The sequence below is a fragment of the Phyllobates terribilis genome, unplaced genomic scaffold (genome assembly GCF_046119375.1).
Source record: "Phyllobates terribilis strain yellow unplaced genomic scaffold, ASM4611937v1 Scaffold_11__3_contigs__length_659146591, whole genome shotgun sequence".
NCBI classification, from domain to species: Eukaryota; Metazoa; Chordata; class Amphibia; order Anura; family Dendrobatidae; genus Phyllobates; species Phyllobates terribilis.
The window spans coordinates 390,052,592-390,076,236 of NW_027362771.1; the positions used below are offsets into that span (position 1 = coordinate 390,052,592).

The 23,645-nt window shown below is 41.8% G+C and overlaps 1 protein-coding gene across 1 annotated transcript in view; it reads right to left on the reverse strand.

Moving 5' to 3' along the window:
* Window positions 1-23,645, reverse strand: part of UNC13C (unc-13 homolog C) — an 861,108-nt gene that overhangs the window by 263,135 nt on the left and 574,328 nt on the right. The window lies entirely within an intron of this gene.

Sequence of the window (23,645 nt, forward strand, 5' to 3'; positions counted from 1 at the left end):
TCCTATAATAGAAGACTCATTTGGAGGAGATATAAAGGGAAAAAAAATGAGTAGCAAGCGATAAACACCTTGAAAGTGACTTTCCATTTATAATATTGTAATTTTAAGAAGTGTTTATTGGTATAGTGAAAGGGCTACATGTAACATGTTTATCTCATTGTGCCATTGTATGATATAATATGAGATATCATTGCATCTGAAAAAAAAATTAAAGGGGTTGTCTGCTCTAAAAATGAAAAGTCTGCAGTCACTCTGTGTGACTGCATACTTTTGAATCCCACTAGTACACACACTGTGAGCTGCGAGGACTCGCCGGTTTCTTAGCCGGGAACGACGGTGATTTATGTGATATGCATACGCCTGGGCATATCATATAAGTCTCTAGACAGCCGTGCCCACTGGACAACTTCTGCCCGGGAGTATGCATATCACATACATCACTGCCATTCCCGGCTTAGAAACCGGTGAATCGTTCGCAGCGCACATTTTTTGCACTGGGGGGATTCAAAAGTCTGCAGTCACACAGGGCATGTAATTATTTTTTTTTTCCTGCATTTTATTTATTTTTCAGTTATTTTACATAGTAGGCCACCCACACAGTCATAAAAGACCTTTGTGAGGGCATTTCAATATGTAAATACTTTTGTTTACCTCTATTCCCATGAAACTGGGTCAGGCATATTAGTGCTAGTTATAGGCTAAATTCAGCCTCCTGGCTGCACAGCAGAGCTGACTGGGTGTCCTAGGACCCAGCAGCATCTACACCCTCTCTACAACCAAGCGACCAAATGACTGCTGGGTCCGGAGCTGGTTTAGAACTGTCTATATAACAATTGGGAAGACAGAGACGGTAATAAACCACCTTTGCCTTTTCTATGGGGAGTTTGACTGTTTCTGACTATCGATTTTCCAGTCCCATTGTTTAATGATCACGTGCAGCTGCTCTACTGTCAATGCTCACAGGTGAGGTGGATCCTCTAAGCACCAGGTCTGGGTTGGCACACGGACACCGGACATTGATGCAGCAAGCTCGAAGGCATGTGGGCAGCGAGGAATTTGCATCTTCTGGATAGTCAGGAGCCACAGGACAGATGAAATGTAACCCAGCAGGGATGGATGCAAGTAAACAAAGTATGGACAGTATAAGGAGCACAACACAGCTCTATAAACTCAATCCCAAGATACAGGTGTGTGAGTCAATGGGCCTTAAATAGGTCTAGGGAGATGAGGTCATAGAACCATGTCAAGCAACCAGCAAAACCCGACATAGAGCACAACAGAGGACAGCGACCACCAAGAGAAGGTAGCAAAGCTCAGGATACCCGGCACAGGTGTGTAACATCTACTATGCTGTTATGTTTTAGAAAGTCATTGCAGAGTAGAATGCAGACCACCTGAACCTTTATTGCCTATGGGCGGTCCAGAAGTATTTAACATATGTAGATATATCTGTTTTTATGTCGGTTTTGCACTGCCCCACATCTCATCCCTTATCCCCTTCCATCACCCTACCCATGCTCTCCATTATAATAACATTTTCCAGTCCAGTCACAAAGAGTTATCTCTTGCTTTACTAGTTATCTGGTCTGCACTACCCCAGGTAGTCTACAGCTTTAAGTGTGCCCTACAAACACATCTTTTTAGGCAGGACTTTTATGTCACCAGAATAACCCAAGTTTTTGCAGTTCTTAATTCCTACATTTTTCCTCAGCATCTGGTCCTTTCTTTTATTAGTTTCCCCCACACTCCATGCACTCCGGTTGGTGATTGGCTCATGCAGCTTTACATGAATACCCTTATTTATTATAAAAGATGGCTGGACAATACAATCCAAGTACTCTCTACCTTTTTATGTTATCCCTTTTTCCTTATAGATTTTAGGGCTCTCACTGCTCTATTGTATTGAACTATGGGTTACTCTGTAATGTCTGATACTGTTTGTGCATGTACGCTATCAATTGGAAAGTGCTCTGCAATATGATGGCACTTTCTAACAAAAAAATATTATTCTTATTAGATGTACTACACTAAAGCAATGAAACAACAGTTGAAAATATATATCTGATGTTAGCGCCAACATAACCTGCTACCTGTTTTGCTCTTCTTACATCATAATGTTTAACGATTACCCTCAACTGTTTTTTTTCGATCCTATGTTACTAAATTCTAAATCTAAAACTTCTAAGTTGATTTATCAAATTTTAAAACATAAATTAATAATAATTTGTACTGCCGAAAAACTGTCATAACTTGTGCAGCACAAATCAATAAAGGCTGCAGAGTTGCAGAATTTGTCTGTATACTTATCTACAGTATTTTGCTCCATCAGCCTAAATGATAATTCCGCACATTTATCATGTGGAATAAAGTCAATAAACATGTACTGAAGGATTTGCATCACTTCATGTCTGTCGGGTCCCTGCCCATTTTGTGATCTTCTTTAGTCTTTTTTTTTAAGCAACAGTTATATGGTTTGATGACCCTACTTTATTTTAAGAACACTTAACTTCAAAGACATAGACTCCAATTCAGATGTGTTCTGGTGTAAAACACCTTAATAAGTTGCAACATTTTTGTGCGTCTTGGGAGTTGCACAAAATATAGTGGCTTTTGTCATTGGGCAGGACAGGGTGTGGCTACACCTACCCATTTAATTGATGAAGTGTAACTTATACCAAGAATGTATTCCTGTCCCTGACTGGAGTACATCTCTAAGGGCCCGGAATGTGCTCCTTAATCAATTAGGCATATCTAATCTTACTTCTAAACGCTACTTTATTAAGACTGGTGTGTACAATGTCAGTCTTAATAAATCGGGCCCATAGTACTTTTAGTGTACCTGTAATAAAAAAAATAGAAAAAAAAAACCTAATTGCTCATCCTAGTTGTATCTTGATAAGGTAAAGGTATGTGCACAAGGTGTCTTCGAGACACCGGTGCTCCTATTCAGTTTTCCCAGGAGAAGCCATTTCTGGAAAATACCGGCGGTCTCTTTCATAATTTGCCGGCAGCATTGTCATCTCTCTTGTGGTGGCTACTTCCAAGTATAGAGAGTGGGAGACTTCCAAGCAGAAATCAGCCAAAGAATGAGCATGTCACTTGTTTTAACCACTTCAAGGTTTACGAACCCTGAAGCAGTTAAAAGACGTGACATAACAAAAAGCATGTACAAATCAATCTAATGTTGACATTGCAGTGCATAACATATATTTTATAGGGCAGTTTTGCTGCGTGTGCACATACCCTATAGTGGACACTAATTTACTTTGTACAAAAGCTCCATGGATGTAAGGTGAGCTATATGTGTCACAACAACATTGCTGCAACACTGACTACAACTAAAAGAACAAAGTAGTTTATATAGCTAGACTAGATTAAGTTTCTCATTGTAAACATACATGGAACCAATAGTTGTTACACAAAGCTTTTCATTGTCATTTGACAATCTGATACAAAGAAAAACTGATTAAATTTGTTTGAGACAGTAAGAAATCTACCGTAGATTAAGGTACACACAAGACCTCTAACACAAGATCATTTCTGCTAGATCTACTACAGCAACTTTGATACATTTCCCTCCCTCCCTTTTACATTTTCCACACTCCTGTAACAGATATTCACTTTTATAAAGTTGTCAAATCTATACGACTTTCTAAAAGGATGAAAAAAAAAATGTCTGCAATATAAAAGGCCAAAACTGGCTTCAGCCTTAAAGGGTTAAAAGGAACATGCCCATTGTTAATTCTGGCTACTTTTGACTATCTTTGACAAGCAGTAGTAAAGCTTGAAGCTAGAAGGAATTTTAGTTAATGTATTATAAAGTGAGGTGCTCTTCCTTCATGCTAGGAATAATTAATTTACATTACTTCTGCCATAAAATCATACATATAACTCCAACTTTTTGTACAGTAACTGTCAGCTCTTAATTGGGCTTCCACTTACAGGCTTTGGGCAAGTCACTCCATGTATCACATTCCAGAAGTACCCTGGCTCTCGCCATTTAACCTCTGTATATCAATCTGGACTTACACAAGGCCCACTGAGTTGGGTCCACAGAGTGTGTGCTAGCCGGAAGAGTGGGCTCACAGAGATGGTTTGTATAAGCCAAGTCAAAATCAGATAAGTGAGAAAATAAGTCTCAATCATCAGGGAAAGGTCAAAACAATCACAGGTAAACAACTGTGTAACACACTGGATCATGGCAATAGAGCTGAAGGGTCAGAACCAGGATCAGGTGTAACTTATAATTGGCAACTAGAAGATGGGAGATAGGGGTTTAAAGAGTATGAGCCCCACCCAAGGCTCAAAAAAGGGAGAAAATTAGATGACTATGCTCAGAAAATAACTCCCAAGCTTCCTGTCTGGATGGCACAAGTTCCAGAATACCAAACCAAGCTGCTGCATTGCTGCCCCGCATCACCGGCAACGAAAGTGCAATGCAGTCCGACGATAGAAACAGGAGTAGAGGGAGTGAGCATAGACATGGTCATAACACCTTTAGGCCACGATGCAGAAATGCTCCGGATTTTTTCCTGAGCGTTTCTGCATCTCCCTGGCAAAAAAAACGCATGCGGATTGTACATGCGGATTGTACATGCGGACTGTACATGCGGATTGTACATGCGTTTTTCCTGCCAGGGACATGCGGAAGTGAAGCGTTCTTCACATGCATTTTCGCATGCGGGTTGTCAAGCGCTTTCCAGGCGATTTTAGCATCACTTGGAAAGTGCTCGACAACCTGGTCACACTATATAAATCCATGCAAACGGCATGGATTTATATAGTGTGACCGTAAAAGAATGGTAAAAAATAAAAAATAAATATATACTTACCTTCTGATGGCCCCCGGTGTCTTTATCCGATGAGTCTTGGCTTGCCGGCAGCTTGTGGTAGACAAAAGGACCTGCCGACGTCAGCGGTCGCGTGACCCGTCACATGACTAAATGACGTCACTGCAGGTCCTTAAGACCATCGCAAGCTGCCGGCAAGCCAAGACGCGATAAAGACACCGGGGGGCCATCAGAAGGTAAGTATAATGTATATTTTTTATTTTATTCTTTTTTCTACAGCTTCTCCTCTTCTCCAAACCCGGGTACCATCCGCACATTGAAACGCATGGATTCCGCATGTATAGATTCAGTGATGCAGATTACATTCGTTCCAATGCAAGTCAATGGCGGAGAAAACGCAGCGCTTCCGCAAAATAATTGGTAATGCTGCGTTTTTTTCCGCAATGATAATACGCAGCGGAAATTTCCGCAGCATGTGCACAGCACATGCGGATTATCATTGGGGACATGGCAGACCTTCTACCATGCGTTTTTTAAGCATTTCTGCAGCGGAATTGCCACTGTGGAAACGCTTAAAAACGCATAGTGGGCACACAGCCTTACTCCAACTATAGTTACAGCACTTTCCCCAAGAGCTTTGGATGAAACAATTATTTATGTACTTTGAACATATTTAAGTTCAGTCTTGATGACAAAAAGAGGTACACAAAAATCAGAAGGCATCAAAAGCAATGATGACATTGTGGCCCAGTTTGCTATTATCCAACTAATAGGGACTTAGAGGTGTCCCTTTTTATTTTTACTTGATGTATGAAATTCACCTGGTAACCAACAGTATAAATTTTCATAAAGAGTTCTTCAATCTAATTAAAGGCTTTTGCTATAGGAAGTGATAATGACATTCAGCATCACATTCTGCATCACTATCACTTTCTAAGACATAAATATACTCAATTCACTTAAAAGGAAATTCATGTGTAATACCCTGGGAAAAAGCTGCTCATTCCTTTATCAGTTGCTATCAACCAGTATGTATGACTAGATTATGTAGGGAATGGGATAGTTAAATGGTCAATGCAGTAAACTACATTCAACACCCAATTATTCTATAGTTGTGTTAATGAACTACTGTCTGATTATCTAGAGAACCTGATTATCTAGATATGGGGCATAGACTTGGAGACAGACAAATATTATGGTAGTTCTTACAAAAATTACTCCTTTCAGAATAGAATACTTTAAAACATATCTGGAGAGAACGATCATATTCTTCAGGTTCCAAAAAATAAACATTTTTTCATAAAACAGATAATAGTCCTCCTTTAACGGTAATGTATTATTCAGATTAAAGTGTGACTATGAAAGAGCTGTTCTCACTCTGGAGAACTGACAGCAGCTTGTCTGTACATTACATGGAGGATGCCATAATTTAAAACAGATCAGTATAATGCCTCATTTTTCCTAGGATAGAAAGGAATTTGAATCATAATAACTGTTTTTTTTCCACAGATTACAGTTGATTTCTAGGTCCCAGCAGAAGAATACTTTGTTACCAGCCTATTTTGGGGAGAGAACCTTCAACAATCAAACAACCACTTTAAAGAAGCACTCCCATCAAAGTTTTTATCCTCTTAATATATTGCAATCATCATATTATATGGCACTGTGTACTTACAATTGTTCATTTTGCCTTTCTACCCAGCTAATTCTTCTCTTTTCCATTAGGTTTTATGACATGACGTGATTAAAAACTGACTAGCTGAATCCTTCTAAGCTCTATGTAGAAACAGGAGGTCGTGAGTCACTGGAAAAGTCTATGGCAGTGGGGAGGAGTGGAGCAGCTGGGTCAGGAGTTGAAGACGGGAATGATAAATGCAAGGACAAGAGACTTCCTGTTTCTACATACAGCAGACAAAAGAGAAGAATTTGCTGGGTAGAAAGGCAAAATGAGCAATTGTAAGTACACAGTGCTATATAATATGATGAGTGCAATATACATAGAGGATAAAAACTTTGATGGAGTGCTTCTTTAAGGAATTTGTCATCCACTGCGCAAAAGTGTAAACTCATAATGGAATTCAATGAATTTGCAATTGTTATTGATATCAGTAAAACCCTTTAAACATGGAACAATTTTTCATTTTTGAGTTTTTTCCTCCCCTTCGTCGGAGAGTCATAAATTATTTTTAACATTTGTGTTAACATGGGTGTATGAGGGCTGGTATTTCTGCAGGTTGAGTTATAGTTGTGAATGATACCACTCGTTTTACTGAAAAATTGGATAAAAAATTGCGGCAACTTGATTCTTCAAGCTGAAATGGTTAAGACAATACTAAACTTATATCAATATTTTATATCTTAGTGGTTTGAAAAAATCTGACAACCATAACTATTTTCAGCCTGCCATTGATATCAGGGCTTGTCTCTTGGGAGTTAAGCTGTAGCTTTTATTGATACCATTATGGGGTACATTCATCATTTTTTATTTCATTTTTGGGGGACGTTTAGAGACTGAAAAATGGCATTTCCACTCTTTTTTTTCATTTTTTATTTATCTTTTATGAAAAATATTTTTAGGTTTTTTAGTTTGGGAAATTACCAAATATGTTCTTTTTTTATGTTTTGACATTTTCCATTTCCGTAGAGGGGATTTTTATATAGTGATGGCGCTTAGCTGCTATACATTTACGATGGCTGTCACCAAGGGATTAAGAAAGCCTTGTTGTAATAACTGATTCGATTGTAAACACACATTTTAGGTTTCAATGCCCCTTTCGATATAACGTATTTTAACCATTTTTGAACTGTTTGCTGTTTCTTGAACCAGAAATATGAAATATAGCCACAAATATGATATAAATACTGCTTAAAAATCAATAAATTCTTTTAGGTTGACACTGATTCTGATATGTCATAATGCTCCTAAAATATCTCTGATCGCTTGGCCGGTTCTACTTATCAGTGCTTGAAATCAGTTCATTGGACACAAATGTAATGTTTACTTCATCTGTACGGTGCTTGAAATGCAAAATTTGGAAAAAACAAACATGCTGTGATAACGCCAGAATCTATCGTTCTGACACTCATTTTAAATTTTATTGTCAATCATTAAAATCAAGGCTTCTGTGCAAAAATTATGCATGCTACACGTGTGAGAAAATGAAGTAGGATTTTGCAGAGGCAATTATTTATATAGAATCAGTTCATTTTCATTTGCTGTTTGTTCAAACATTTTATTCTAGTATTGAATTTGTACAGTTGATGTAGCATTTATTACCTAAATGTTACATGGATATGGATATGTAAAACAGAGGGCAAACAATGGGTTACTAGCATTGTATAACAAATTTCTGCAAATATACTGTGCCACTACTGTCTTATGGCGACCATACATATAAGATGACTGATAGTAAACAAGCATTCGGCCAATCTCTAAGAAACACATGCTTAAAGATGTAACACGGGTGCTTTATAGAAACCATATCCATCCCTCACAACTCCACTAAACCAGAAAAAAAAGATAACGCCCCATTTCATTCAGTATAAGCTCTGGAAGCAGACTCTCAGTAAGATCTGTGTCCAGCCCATAGATCTTAAAGCACCACTCCAGCGTTTGTTTTTTAAGCTATGTAGTGGTGATTTAAAGCTATAGAAACCATATCCATCCCTCACAACTCCACTAAACCAGACAAAGAAGATAACACCCCATTTCATTCAGTATAAGCTCTGGAAGCAGACTCAGTAAGATCTGTGTCCATCCCATAGATCTTAAAGCACCACTCCAGCGTTTGTTTTTTAAGCTATGTAGTGGTGATTTAAAGCTATAGAAACCATATCCATCCCTCACAACTCCACTAAACCAGACAAAGAAGATAACACCCCATTTCATTCAGTATAAGCTCTGGAAGCAGACTCAGTAAGATCTGTGTCCATCCCATAGATCTTAAAGCACCACTCCAGCGTTTGTTTTTTAAGCTATGTAGTGGTGATTTAAACCTAAGGTCCCTGCCCCTAGTTTTATACTTACCCTGGTGTGTCTTCATCATTTTTCGATATCGCTCCGGTCACACGGTGAATTTTGTGACCGCAGCTTCTGACTGGTCGGAAGTCAGAAGTTATTCCACAAGCTTTCAATGCAAATCTACGAGGGGCAGAACGAGGCTTTCATAGACTTGTATTGAGCTGTGACCTCAGGCTCGCTCCTTGAAACACTGGAGCGATCCAGCAGGTTACAAACTACCGGAGACTGACGGGAGCGGCGGTGATAACAGATGAAAACACTGAAAGGTAAGTATCAGAGAGGGGGCAGAGGACTTACTGTAGATTTGAAGCACCACTCCAGCGGTAAAATAAAAAAAAATTCTGGAGTGGTGCTTTAACAACTCATTTACATATTAAGAAGGATATTGATTGTTCTGGATCGCAAATATCAACGTATCATGTTATTCAGCTTCCTATGACCTGCATGGCCATATAGACGGCTAGGAAGGGGTTGATCTTACTAACAGATTCCCTTAAAGTGACAGAAAATTAAAGATGCACACAGTGTAATATGATATGGTGATCCTCTCTCGCACAGAACTTACTGTATAGTATATAATAAGGAGGATGTATCACAGTACAACTGAGTAATTGATGAAATATGCAATTACTAATTTCGTCATAAAAACAGACTGATATACACATGTAGCAGAGCTAAGCTTGTCACTTAACAAAATCAATATCTCAGTGCGCGGTATAAGAGGTTTTCTATAAGGGCATGAGCACTCGAGATCGTTTAGATGCTGGTGTACCCGGATTGTTTATTCTGTAGAAAGACACTGAAGGCAAAATGTTTTTTTAGATATCTTTATGCATCCCTTTTGCGGCCTCTTTGATGCATTTTTTATATTGTATATGTTAATAGTGGAGAAGGTCTTCCAAGCAGAGGACACCATAAAATGGACTGCTGACTTCTTTACTTTAGTTGCAGGTAAAACTATTGGTAAGTATTCATGAAGAACTAGGTCAATGTCAAATTGTGCTCTACTACAGTGATCCCCACCCTTTCTTACCTTGAGAGCCACATTCAGATCTGAGAGATGATCACCCCTACCATAGTGACACCTACAGCCTCCATTACCTGGTATAATGACAGCCAAAGCTTGCCCACAGAAAGCACCCTGTGAACCCTCCCTTGTGGGAACTATACTTACATCCAAGGGTTCCCACATTACCCCCCATTCAGTTTTCTCTCATCAAGCACACCCACCGCACTATTGCAGCATCAGCCTATCTCCAGTTTACAATATTTATCCCCCCCTTCCGTCATCTGGAGACATGTTCATCATAGCTGTTTGCTAGACCTGGTGCTTACGGACCAAGCTGACAGACGGCTGCCACACATCATGGGCCTATGAGTCACATGTGGTTCCCTAACCACAGGTTGAGGCCCCCTACTCTCTTACTCTACTACATCAATAGGTACATTTCTATATAGAATTCACACCTTGCACTACATGGCCGCAAGATATTGTGCGATGTCTATAAAGCAGAATTCCTCATCTACGTAGAATAATGTAAGAAATAATGCTTACAGTACCATTGACTACAGTGGAAGGCGTTTATGATTATTGTAAAGCTACTGCCTAATCAATTAACAGCATAAGCATAAAGCAATGCAAGCAGCAAAGTGCAGACATTACATGGCGGACTCATAAAAATGTACATGTTATTGATTTACACACCCTTAGTAAAAATCCAATATGTAATCAAACAGCAGCAAATCATCTGCTGAAGTGTAAGTATATAACAAAGCAGAGGCTGCAGACCCCTATATAATATTGGATTCTGTTTTACAATACGTGGAATTCTTCTTAGCATCAAACACAGGCATGCGGCTTTACAATACAAGTGTATATTGCAATCTTAGTGGCTTCTTCATTTTCCTTCCAGATTTAATTCTGATTTTCTATTGATTTCTACAAAAGAATTACTTCTCAGCTAGTCATATCTCTTTTCATCCATGGAGATCTCCATTTATTTCCCTCTCCGTCTGTGACTCCAATCATTTTGATATGACTAGTAAAATCCCTTCTCCAGTTGTACCAAGGCTTAGGCTTTCTATTTTCTATTGTGCCATCTATTGCTCTACTAGAACCTAAACTTGGACAATATAATTCATAGTATCCAGGTAGGTTATGGTGAGTTGATTTTGCAAGGCTTTTTATATTTAGGTAATTTTCATGTTGAGGATTTAAAAGAATGTTGGTTTTGTTCTGGTGGCAACGCACATACCAATTTACTCAGTTGTAGTGTTTGGATAGTTCCTAAATTAAATATTTTGACAAAACAAAATTTTAGAACTATAGTTCTCTGTTAGATTTGACATCAAAAGAGGTTTTCAAATTATGTTTACTCATAAACACCAAAGTATTTTAGAGGAAAACATATCTGGCTGCAATCTACAGTAGGTGACGTCATGAGCCGCCCGTGTCAGGACACTGAAGTCAGCTGCAGAAGAGGAAGCCTCACGTCGTGTGAGCGGAGGAAGGGAAGAAGAGTTGTTTATTTTTTATGTTTTGGAAAACAGAACGGACATTATACCAGGAAGGGGCTCAGCATGGGGGATATTATAACATGAAGGCACCAGGATGAGAGACATTATTACAGGATGGGGGCCAGGATGGGAGACATTATTACAGAGAAGGGTCCAGGATGTGGGATATTATTACAGGAAGGAGCCTAGGATGGGGTACATTATTGCAGGAAGAGGACTGGATGGGGGACATAATAACAGAAAGGTGCCATGATGGGGACACCATTATACGTATGTCGTCATAGGGTCTAAAACACTACAAAGGCCCTTACATCTGACCAACATGTAGGTGGGAGCCCAGGTCCAAATTTAGCACTGGGGCCCATTGGACTCTAGTTATGCCACTGACTTTAAGCAATCTATAATGATGTTTATTTTAACTGTTATTATCTGCTATTTTCTAAAAACACTCCTATATCAAAGTGGATGAGTACTACTGGCCCAAACCGGCACTGCAGATATGATCTCCCCATTCTCATTCCAGGTATTTAAATGTCAGTGTTAAGTCATGCAATCGCTGCAGCCACCCAACGGCCACTGACTGGCTGCGGTCTTTCAGTATTCAGCCTTTTAATGTTACATAACTGCCAGGAAAGACAACAGGGAGATTGCAGGAGTGGAGACAGTGCGTGAGGGAGTATGCATTTTCTTTTTATTTTCTGTCCCAGATAACCCCTTTAACTATCAAAATGAGCAGCTACATACAGTGGGGAAAATATGTATTTGATGCACTAACAATTTTGCAAGTTTTCCTACCTACAAAGAATGGAGAAACTGTAGCCGATCCCAGCCTTGTTTAGGTCTACAATTTTGTCCCTGGTGTCGTTAGACAGCTCTTTGGTCTTGGCCATGGTGGAGAGGTTGGAGTGTGATTGATTGAGTGTGTGGACAGGTTTCTTTTATACAGATAACAAGTTCAAACAGGTGCAATTAATACAGGTAATGAGTGCAGAGTAGGAAAACTGCTTAAAGGAAAACTAACAGGTCTGTGAGAGACAGAATTCTGGTTAGTAGGTGATCAAACACTTATTTCATGCAATACAATGCAATTTAATTATTTAAAAATAATGCAATGTGATTTTTTTTTTTTTTTCAAATTCTGTCTCTCACAGTTGAATTGTACCTACGATAAAAATTACAGACCTCTCCATTCTTTGTAGGTGGGAAAACTTGCAAAATCGTCAGAGTATCAAATACTTATTTTCCCCACTGTAGGTTGACTCTATGGCCCTCTTAATAGCCCTATGAAAGTACATTATTACAAAGAACATCAAGCAATTAAAATTCTATTTATGATCTACTTTAGGTGCAGCAATGAATATAGCACAGCAAGAAAGGAGCAATAAACAGCAATAATCAATTATTCAGCAGTGAACAACACAATGAACAGTATTAGGTATCAGCAACAAAGTGATATCATGTACAAGGTTATCGTGCCAGATCTATAGTATAGGATCAGATAACGTAAATGTAAAGTGAATATGTTCCAGAAGACAATTAAATCAGTAAAATGCAGTAAATGTTCTCCCCGGGTTCTTACTACAAAGCATGTATGATGTTTGCCATCACCTACTCTTAGGTTACAGAGTCCTCTAGGAAGACACAATGTCACACTTTCATACACTGCACTGCTCCTCTTTGAGTTTCACAGATCTTTTGTGAATTGCTATGCAAGAGTCAAAGCTTACTATGTCGTTAGTTTTTTTTATTACATCTGATAAAAGTGCATATATGAATGTACAATAGGATTACAGAGTTCTAGATCTGTGACTGGCAATTCCCAATTCGCAGCTTCAGTTGCAGGGCACTTGAGATTTTATCAAAAGGTTTCATAACAGCAAGCCTAACTAATGTTACAAGGTGATATCTGAAAATATAATGTGGCGGGTTCAGCAGGGGTTGCATAACCTTGTCAGAGGATGAATGGCAAAAAAATCAGTATGTTACTGCGAAGAAACAGACTCATTAAATGCCATCAGTGGGGGAATCACTCCTCTAATGGGAGAGGTTGCTGCAAGTAAAAAGCCTGAGACGCTCGGCTTGATTTGCTGCGTTGCTCCCGGATGACTGGTGCTGATGAAAGTAAGGATGGGAGTACAATTTTCCCACATGAAAAAAAAATCAATTCATGCAGTCACATGCTATAAGTACCTGAAATTAAAGTAGATTCTTCACTAGCCATTAAGGATAGTTTATGCTATTAATCTACAACCACTGATACTCAGGTAGCTATATAAATAATTACAGACTGATTTCTACTTTTCATGTGTGCAATGTCTTTATAAGAGTGAAGTCAGACGGCCGTAGAGATCGGACCGCAATGCTCGGACTGGCCGTGGCTCTCCCGATCCAAGGGTGACAGCTTCATACGAAGCTGTCATGTTCGGGTCGGGAGATCCGCTGGCCAGTCCAATCTCAGTCCAATTTATACGCCATCAGATCCAAGGGTGACAGCTTCATACGAAGCTGCCATGTTCGGGTCGGGAGATCCGCTGGCCAGTCCAATCTCAGTCCAATTTATACGCCATCAGATTGCGCCCTAGTAGTGTAGTACCAGCAATAACAGCTCAAGGTAAACTATACTCAGTAATTTCCCATATTACAGCAGAATTTACTTCTTGTATACATTCAGCACTAAGAAGGAATATGGTGTGACAATGAACGTCATCTTGTGTTTTGGTTTGCTAACATTAACCAAATATTTCTTTGTACTGTAGATAGAAAACATTGCTTGTGCATCTCTCATATATACCAGCATAGATGAGAAGGAATACTGTTTTGATTTTGGGTCGCAAAGGTCGATCTTGTCATGCATGGGCTACCTAAAGAAGCTGAAAGTGGGACTCTGATCCATCAAGCTCAACCTATTATTTTTTTGTTGTTGATCCATAAAAAGACAAATGGTGTGATTTAAACGTATCCTATAATGGAAATCCTTTCTTAACTGTAAATATCAGTTTCATGTTTTAAACCAATTTAATATTGTTGAAGGGGTTGTTTCAGCTTATTAAATAGTTAAAATTGTAAACGGCTTGCAATTTTGTGATTTACTTGTTATTAAAAATCCTCTCCATTGTCAAGAACGGAGGGATTTTAAATTTTATAGCTTACTCCTCATTGCCTAAGGTACCAGACACCTTGATAGTCTCAGAGTGGTTAGTTTCTAGGGGACAGAGCCCATGGTGCTCACATGCTCTATACTTCAGATCCTAAAGCCACTGCTATGAAGATGGCCGGATGATCACTTGATCCGATCAGCTTCAGTATCACAGCTCTTGTCTTATGTTGCAGAGGTAAAGCTGTCTATGCTAAGAGCTTGCGAAAGCACTCAGTTCTCACCAGTGGTGAGACAAAACTACTGGTCTAAAATGTCAGTCTTCAGGAGTACATTTCCCCATGCAAGTAAAATGTTGAGAGATTGGAGAGTGGTGCACTCCTGAAGTAAGAAGATGAAAACACTCCTTTAAAGTACTTCTGTCATGAGTTACAAACTTTTTACCTGTAGAGTTACATACTCAAAGGAATGGTTGGTCGACCATGTAATGCATCAAACAGCATAAAACCTCCTAAGTTTGCCCTTACTTAGCGGCTCTCACCTCTCACAGACGAAATATAGTAAGTAAAGGATCCTCTTATATTTAGTCCATATAAAATTATAAAGCTTATAGACAGTGGTTAAGACTAGTGATGGGCGAGCGCTAAAATGCTCGGGTGTTCGATAATTGGGTTGAGCACATTGGAATACTCGGGTGCTCGACCCAAGCAGCGAGCCCAAAGTAAGTCTATGGGAAACTCAAGCATTTTTCAGACAGCTCCCACCCCCCGGCGGTCTGCAGAGGGCCTAAAAATTGCCCAAATCGATGGGAACAGTGCTCAAATGACATGGGAACAGCATGGGGAAGACCCATGGAAGCATTTCTGACTCCCAGGTCACTGATGTCAACAACGTTATCAGAGGTATTTCGCCACTTTTACAGATTCACAATAAAACTACAAAAACTAAACCAAAATGGATTTTCCTGGGAAATATGTTAAGGAACATCCTTTCCAGGGTAATGACTTGTATATAAAGCAAAATAAATAACCAAAAACAAAAATACTCCTCCACACCTTGGGCTATGTTCATTCTTAGCGTTTTGCATTGCTTTCAACCGTGACAAATGCATTCACCAGGAAATGTCATTTTAACATTTTACAATCTTATCTGGCCATGTGGTGTGTGAGATGTCATCAGATGCATCGTGTTTCATTTATGAATTAGGGACTCTGAAGTCACAAAGCCTATTTTTATAGGCCCATTAGGCGGCCTTTACTATTCTTAAAAGGCCATCAGACGGCCCTCACTATTCTTAGAGAGCTATCAGACGGCTTTGTTTTATTGTTCCCATTACTAAAGAGTGGGTCTCCTATACTGTTATTGCGTATGCAGTGAATGGCAGCGCAGCCCAAAATTTGGACGTACCCCAATACCCCTTTGAAGAGACTTAGAGGAGGGCCTCCTGAAAACAATGTTCCCATTATTAGGAAGTAGGCCTCCCATTGTGTTTGCCTATGCAGTGAATGCAAGGGTTGCCAAAAATTTGGAGGCACTCCAATGCCCCTTGGAAGAGACGTGGAGGTCAGAGGGCCTCCTGAAAACAATGTTCCCATTATTAGGAAGTGGGTCTCCCATTGTGTTTGCCTATGCAATGAATACAATGGCTGCCAAAAATTGTGAGGCACTCCAATGCCCCTTGGAAGAGACGTGGAGGAGGGCATCATAAAAAATATTCCATAGGGAAAGGAGCGGGTCTCCTATACTTGTAATGCTCATGCACTTAAGTGTATGGGCTGACAAACATTTACCCCTGGGGGATATACATGAACATACTGTATAAAAAAATTTTTTTATGGGCGTTATAAATACCCTTTAAAAAAATTATGTGGGTGTTGCATCACGGACCACGGTTACCCTGGTGATATGGTGGTGGAGGATGAGGATAAGGAGAAGGAGGAGAACACAAGCAAATAGCCAAAATTAGGTAGCGTATACCCATGTGTGGGTGTGAAGAGGTGCATGGGAATACACCTCCCAAAAAAAGACACTGGATTTGAGTTTATGTTATGCTGCTATCATTCGGTGGTGTTGAGAAGTCTGGCCCAATCCAGCCCTTGTTCATTTTTATAAGAGTCAGCCTGTCAGCATTTTCAGTTCCACCAGCGGCATTAAAAACGCGCTCTGACAAAAAGCTGGCAGCAGGGCAGGCCAGGACCTTCAAGGCACAGAGAGCCAGTTCGTTCCACGAATCCAGCACAGAGGAATCAGGGAGGACGTTGGTACAGTCGGTAAGGTACTCCCTCAGCATCTTCCCAAACTTTGCACTCCTTGTGAGAGTACCCCACGCCTCAGGGCCTGTGCAATGGGAGGGGCTGAGAAAATTCTCCCAGAACTTTGACAGTGTTCCCCTGCCTCTGCTGGATTGAAGTTGTGTCTCTCTTGCCTGTACTCCTTGGTTGTCCAAAGAACTGTGACCTCTGCCGCCAGCATTTTAAGATGGGAATTTTTTTTAATAGTTTCGCAACAAGGGCCTTCTGGTACTGCCCCATTTTTGCAGACCTGTCCGCCTCAGGAATAAGAGATATAAATTTCTCCTTGTAGAGTGGGTCTAGAAGTGTCACCAATCGGTAATGACTGTCACCCAAAATTTTGAGAATGCGAGGGTCATGGGAAAGGCAGCGTAACATAAACTCAGCCATGCGTGCCAGACTGCTAACAGGCAAGACTTCTGTGTCCTCACCAAGAGGATGACTGACCATGCTCCCCTCCTCCTCCTCTCTGTCCTCTGACCATCCACGCTGAACAGACGGTATGACAGCTGTGCAGGTAGTACCGTCTATAGCGCATGAAACTAGTTCCTGTTCTTTCTCTTCCTCATTCTCATTGTCACCCAATCCACGTTGGGATGAGATGAGGCTGGGCTGTGTGTAATCACCCTGTATGGTTCCTTGCTCCATCTCATCGTGCTCTGCCTGCAATGCATCCTCTTTGATTGTGAGCAGAAAGCATTTCAGAAGACAGAGAAGTGGGATGGTGATGCTAATTATGGCGTCATTGCCGCTCACAATCTTGGTGGAGTCCTCAAAGTTTTGGAGGATGGTACAGATGTCTGACATCCATGTCCACTCCTGAGGTCTTATTTGTGGAGTCTGAACAGAATACCGATGGCCTTGTTGATGCTGGTACTCATCAACTGCCCTCATCTGCTCACAAATCCTTCCCAACATCTGCAGTGTAGAGCTCCAAAGCGTGGGGACATCACACACCAGTCTGTGAGCCGGAAGCAACAAAACACTGCTGAAACACGGCAAGGGCGGCGGAAACTGTAGATGACTTTCTAAAATGGGCACACAGGTGGCATACTTTATCAAGCAGATCCAGCAGCTCCAGGTAGGATTTGAGAAACCGCTGAACCACGAGGTTAAGCATATGGGCCAGGCATGGTACGTGTGTGAGCTTGCCTCAGAGCCACCACCAGGTTCCGGCCATTGTCACAAACGACCATGCCTGGCTGTAGGTTCAGCGGTGTGAGCCACAGATCTGCCTGCTCTTTCAGAGCTGTCCACAACTCTTCAGCATTGTGCGGTTTGTCACCTAAGCATATTAGCTTCAGCACAGCCTGTTGCCACTTGGCCGAGGCAGTGCTGCAGTGCTTTCAGCTTGTGACTGATTTGGTCATTTCGGAGATGGAGGCTGAAGAGGAGGAGGAGGCTGAGGAGGATGAGGTGCAGGAGCTGTAGACTGTAGGGGCAACCCTGATTGACCTAGGGCCCGCAAACCTTGGCGTCGGGAGGAAGTGTTCTGTCCCAAAGTCCGACTGGGTCCCGGATTCCACTATATTAACCCAGTGGGCCGTCAGCGAGATGTACCGTCCCTGCCCACAAGCACTTGTCCACGTGTCCGTGGTTAGGGGGACTTTCCCGGTAACTGCGTTGTTGAGGACACGGCTAATGTTTTGGGACACATGCTTGTGTAATGCGGGGACGGCACACCGGGAGAAATAGTGGCGGCTGGGGACTGAGTACCGAGGGACGGCTGCTGCCATCAGGTTGCGGAATGCTTCCATCTCCATGAGCCTAATAGGCAACATTTTGAGCGCAAGCAGTCGTGAAATGTGGGAATTTAGTAGTTGGCCTGTGGGGAGTTGGCTGCGTATTTGCACTTGCTGTCCAAGGACTGGGGAATGGACAACTGAACGATGCGCTGGGACAAGGACGTGGACGTGCTTCCTGATGCTGCTACTTGAGAGTGTGCAACAACAGGTGCAGGGCAGGAGGCATGTATGAACAACAGCGGAAGAAAGATGGTGCCATCCGCAGACACTGTTCCTGGACCCTGAGATTCAGCCCACAAAGTCGGGTGCTTTGCTGCCATGTGCCTGATCATGCTGGTGGTGGTCAGGCTGCTAGTTTTGCCACCCTTGGTGATGCTGGCCTGGCAGGTGGTGCAAATGGCGTTTTTGAGGTTATCGACAGAGTCTTTAAAAAACAACCAGACTCGGGAAGACTTAACAGTTGTACTGGCAACTTCTTTCGTGTTGGTGTTACGGGGAACGGTTGCCTACCTTATGTCTGTGGCCACCACACTGCTTCTTCCTGCCTGTTGGGGAGCTCTGCCTCCCTCCCCCTGTGTGCTGCTGTCCTCGCTCTGCATGTCCTCCTGCCAGGTTGAGTCAGTTACTATATCATCCACCACCTCGTCTTCCACTTCTGCACCCTGGTCCTCCTCCTGACTTTCTGGCAATTGTGTCTCATCATTGTCCACCTCTTGTGACACTTCTCCACCGTCGCCTTCGTGTGACCATGGCTGCTCAAATATTTGGGTATCACTACATGCGATCTCCTCTTGCCCCGCTTCAAGTGGACGGGGCGAGAGGCCCGAATCTATAAATAGAAAAGTGAACAGCTCTTCAGAGTGTCCAAGTGTGGGATCAGTTGTCTCCGGGCACTCGGTATGGTGGGAGGAAGGAGGATCAGGGTGAGGAATATGCAGTCCAGACTCACGGCTACTGAGACTTGACCGTGTGGAAGACAGTGTGGTGGTGGTGGCTAAGTGACTGGAAGCATTATCCGCTATCCAACCAACAACCTTTTGACACTGCTCTGGGTTCAATAGTGGTGTGCTGCGGTCCCCTAGGAATTGGGACAGGAAGGTTGGGCGAGAAGATGTGGGTGTTTGTTGTGGAACAATTTCAGCTTGCCCACGGCCTCGGCTTCTGCATGGACCATCACCATCATGTCCAGTTCCCCGTCCCTTGCCACGCACCTTGCCCATTTTAAATGGAGGACAATATCTTCCATGCTCTCTACAAATGGCTGAATTTGGAGCGAAGTTATATGTAAACCGTGTGATGGAGAAACCACAGTTTTAAATACCTGGCCTGTAGGTAACTATTTTGAACAGCAAATCAGTGTCAAAAACTTTGCTGACACACTGAAAATTTTTTTTAATGGAGGCCAAAAATTGCAGTATTTTCAGCGCAATTATATGTAATCCATGTGACGGACAAACCACAGTTTTAAATAGCTGGATTTTTAGCGCTGTAATATGTAAAGGACTTGGCTGTATTCTGTAGTGCCAACAAGCAAATGGCACAGAAAAACTGTGTTCTCTGGATTGCTTTTTAAGCAAATAATGATTAAGATCCAAAAAAAATTATTTCTGGCCCCTGCAGACCTGGGTCTTTGTCTAGAAATATCTAACAGCAGCATAAGGCAGAACTGTAATTGAGCCTCTTGTGCTATATGCACTGCAGTCTGCTATATACACTGCCTTCCTGCCTATATACACTGCCTGCCTGATATCTCTGCAGATGGTTTAGTCCTCAGAAGGACTGTTTGTTGAGATGGATATGTGTAATGTACTTGTTTTCTCCCTATACTACCTAATACACAACCAATCTCTCCCTAGCTCAGCAGCACCTCTCCCTACACTGCCTGATTGCGGAGTAGACTGACGAGCACAGCAGCGCCAGGTCTGATATAGACCTGATGACGCTATGCAGCCAGCCAATCACTGTAATGCCACAACCAACATGGCTGTGGCATTACAGTGAATGGCAGGCAATCCCTGCATGTTGATTGGCACTCTAAAGAGTGCCAAACATGCAGGGAGGGGACCAGAGCATCCACCCGAGCAGCTCGCAAGTACTCGGCGAGCTCCAAGCATCTCGAGTACTGAGTTGCTCGGGCGAGTACCGAGTACCTACGAGTATGCTCGCTCATCACTAGTTAAGACAAATCCTTAAAACGTATAGGGGGTGACTAATTATGAGATTTTTTAAGTCAGTTTTGCTTGTGGGTGGCTGTATTGCCATCATTTGTGCCAAACCTTTTAGTGTCGCACAGCATTTGTTAAATCTCCCACATCTTTAGGATAGGGTACACTGTCAGGATTCAGTAATCAGCCACAGGGTCAAAGCCCGGAAAACCCTTATAGGCTCTGTTCTCATGATGAGCTTTTTGTAAGTTTTTGATGTTGCAGATTTTCTGTAGTATTTCTGCACCTCTTAGATGAAACTTGCTGCTTTTTAGATGTGCTTTTATAGCGTTTTTTACACTGAAGCTTTTGTCTCTTTTTGGTATGTCATGTTTTAAATTAAGGCTAAGTGAAAGCAGAAATGCTGCATATTTTTTTCGCATCTCCCTGGCAGGAAAAACGCATGCGGATTTTACATGCGTTTTTCCTGCCAGGTAGAAGCGTTTGTCAAGCGTTTTTGCATGCATTTCTGCATGCAGGTTATCAAGCGCTTTTCCAAGCGATTTTAGCATCACTTGGAAAGTGCTTGACAACTTGGTCATGTGTCACCCCAGGCCTGGATGCCACAAACAATAATCTGTGTCTGAGAGCAGGAGGGAGGTTCCCTGGTTAGGGACCATTAGCATGCAGCACCTCCTGTCCCAGGCCAGTAGGGGGAGCTGGCTGCCCTATAAAAGCTGGAACTGGGGCAGGGTTAGAGAGACCAGAACCCACTTCTGAAATGACCAGAAGGGTTCTCAGAGAAGAGGGACAGGTCAGCAGCAGCTGAGGAGTCCGTGAGGCAGAGGAGAAACTGCAAGCCAGGGACAGAGGCGACGAGAGTCGGTCCTGGCTGAGAGAATCACACAACCGGACATTGGGGTCCGAGGCTGTCTGGGTTATAAGCCCAGCAGCAGAGAACCAACCCGCGAGGGATTTCAGGTCCCTTGGCCTGAGGGGCGTGGACACCAAAAAACGCGCGAGACCTGAAGCCCCGCCCTACGTCCAGACGCTGCGCAAGGTCCTGGAAGGAGATCCAGCGGACGCTGACGTCATCACCCCGCGACGCAAGGTCCTCACCCAGAGCATCGCGAGCGGAGCCGCGGCCTACAGAAGAGGATCGTCGGAAGGTAGGCCACGGTTAACTAGGGGGGAGGAAGATGTCGGACGCGGAGGGACCCTCTACCATCAGTGTATCATCAGTGTATCATCAGTGTTTTGGATCTGGGTGTCATCAGTGCTTGGTCAGTGTGTCATCACCAGTGTTTTTGACTTATCAATAAATAAATAAAAAAATACAAAGCTTCTCCTATACTTTGCAGTGTTAAATAAGGACAGCACACAGATGGTACATTGATGCACTGTGCGTGTTTTTCACAGACCCATAGACTTGTATTGACCCTTTTCCTCCTTGACACCGTAAAAAAAGGATAAGTCTCCGTGTGTTTTGCATGGACACACGCTCTGTGAAAAAACATTGACACGTTAACAGCCCCATAGATTATAATGGGTACTTGTTGTATCAGTGAAAAAAATGGATAGAACATATATGTACAACACGGACGTGTGCATGAGGCCTTAAACTGTGAGAGAAGGCCCAATTATGCCATCCAGGTTTCTTTCTCTTCTGAACAATGAAAGATAGGGCAAGTCCTGCAATATTTGGAGGGCTGAGAGCTTATAACAGACATATTACACCACCCAAATTAGGACAGCAATAGTAACAGGCAGAAAATTCTAAGGCCACGTTCACACATTCAGTATTTGGTCAGTATTTTACATCAGTATTTATAAGGCAAAATCAGGAGTGGCACAATCAGAAGAAAAGTATAATAGAAACTCGTCACCACCTCAGTATGTCTCACCCACTCTAGGTTTTGGCTTACAAATACTGATGTAAAATACCGACCAAATACTGAATGTGTGAATGTGGCCTAAGGCTGAGTTTGCCACTATGTTCAGTGGCTCCAACTCCCGCAAAATGTGATTCGGACATATCCGGTGACTGGGCCATTGACTGTAATGATGCAGTCGGAGTCACAGTTCGCTCTGTCATGCATTATCTTTGGCAGTATACAATTCGCAGTCTTCTACATCTTGCTGCCCGCCTCCAATAGGAGCATATGGTCCAAAATTCTGCACAACAGAGCACACTATGACTCCATCTGCATCATTATAGTCAGTCCATATGACCTAATCACATTTTGCGGGGTTTTGGACGTTAACTCTAATGGGGTCATTCAACGTAGTGGCAAAAGCTATGTGCACCCAACATTAATAGCCCTCAGCAGTGACAGACTGGTTTGAATATTTGGTAAATAATACAAGTAATGAAAGAAAATGTGTCCATTTATATGTGATGAGATGAGAATTTGTCAGCTAGGAGCACTGTTAAATTACCAGCACCTCTTCACTCTCATGTGTCTTGTAGACAGCACAGAGCAGCTCTTTAAATGGCCATAGTAAATCACACTTAGTTTATGTATGTAACATATTTCCGGATTTATAGTCACTTTGAAAACTGTTTGTGGAAGAATTATTCTTCTTACTGTAGAATAGAAGTAAAAGCCTCAGCGTGCGATAATAACGGGTTTTGCATACTCCTCAGAACTCATCAATTTGCAATTAATTGACGAAACAGCACAATGCATAATTTTGCATTACAATGCAGCGTTCTCTATCATTATTTAAATGGTCATCAGAATTGTGCTTTTTCATCAAGCAAACTTAATATTCTCAAGTGGATAACTGTTTGTAAGACCACCACTAATTATGCAATGCTTAAAAAAGATGTAAAACGCTCACTTGTGATAAAGAAATTATACTTCATTTGCAAATTGGATTTTTTAATGTATTTTATATTATTCTGTTAACTATGCGTATTTCTGTACATTGAATATATTTAAAATGGAAAATTCACTAAATATTACATTGACAAACAAACACATTTAGTGTTGACTAAGGGTATGTTTACCCGAAACGCATAGATGGATTTTTAATTTTT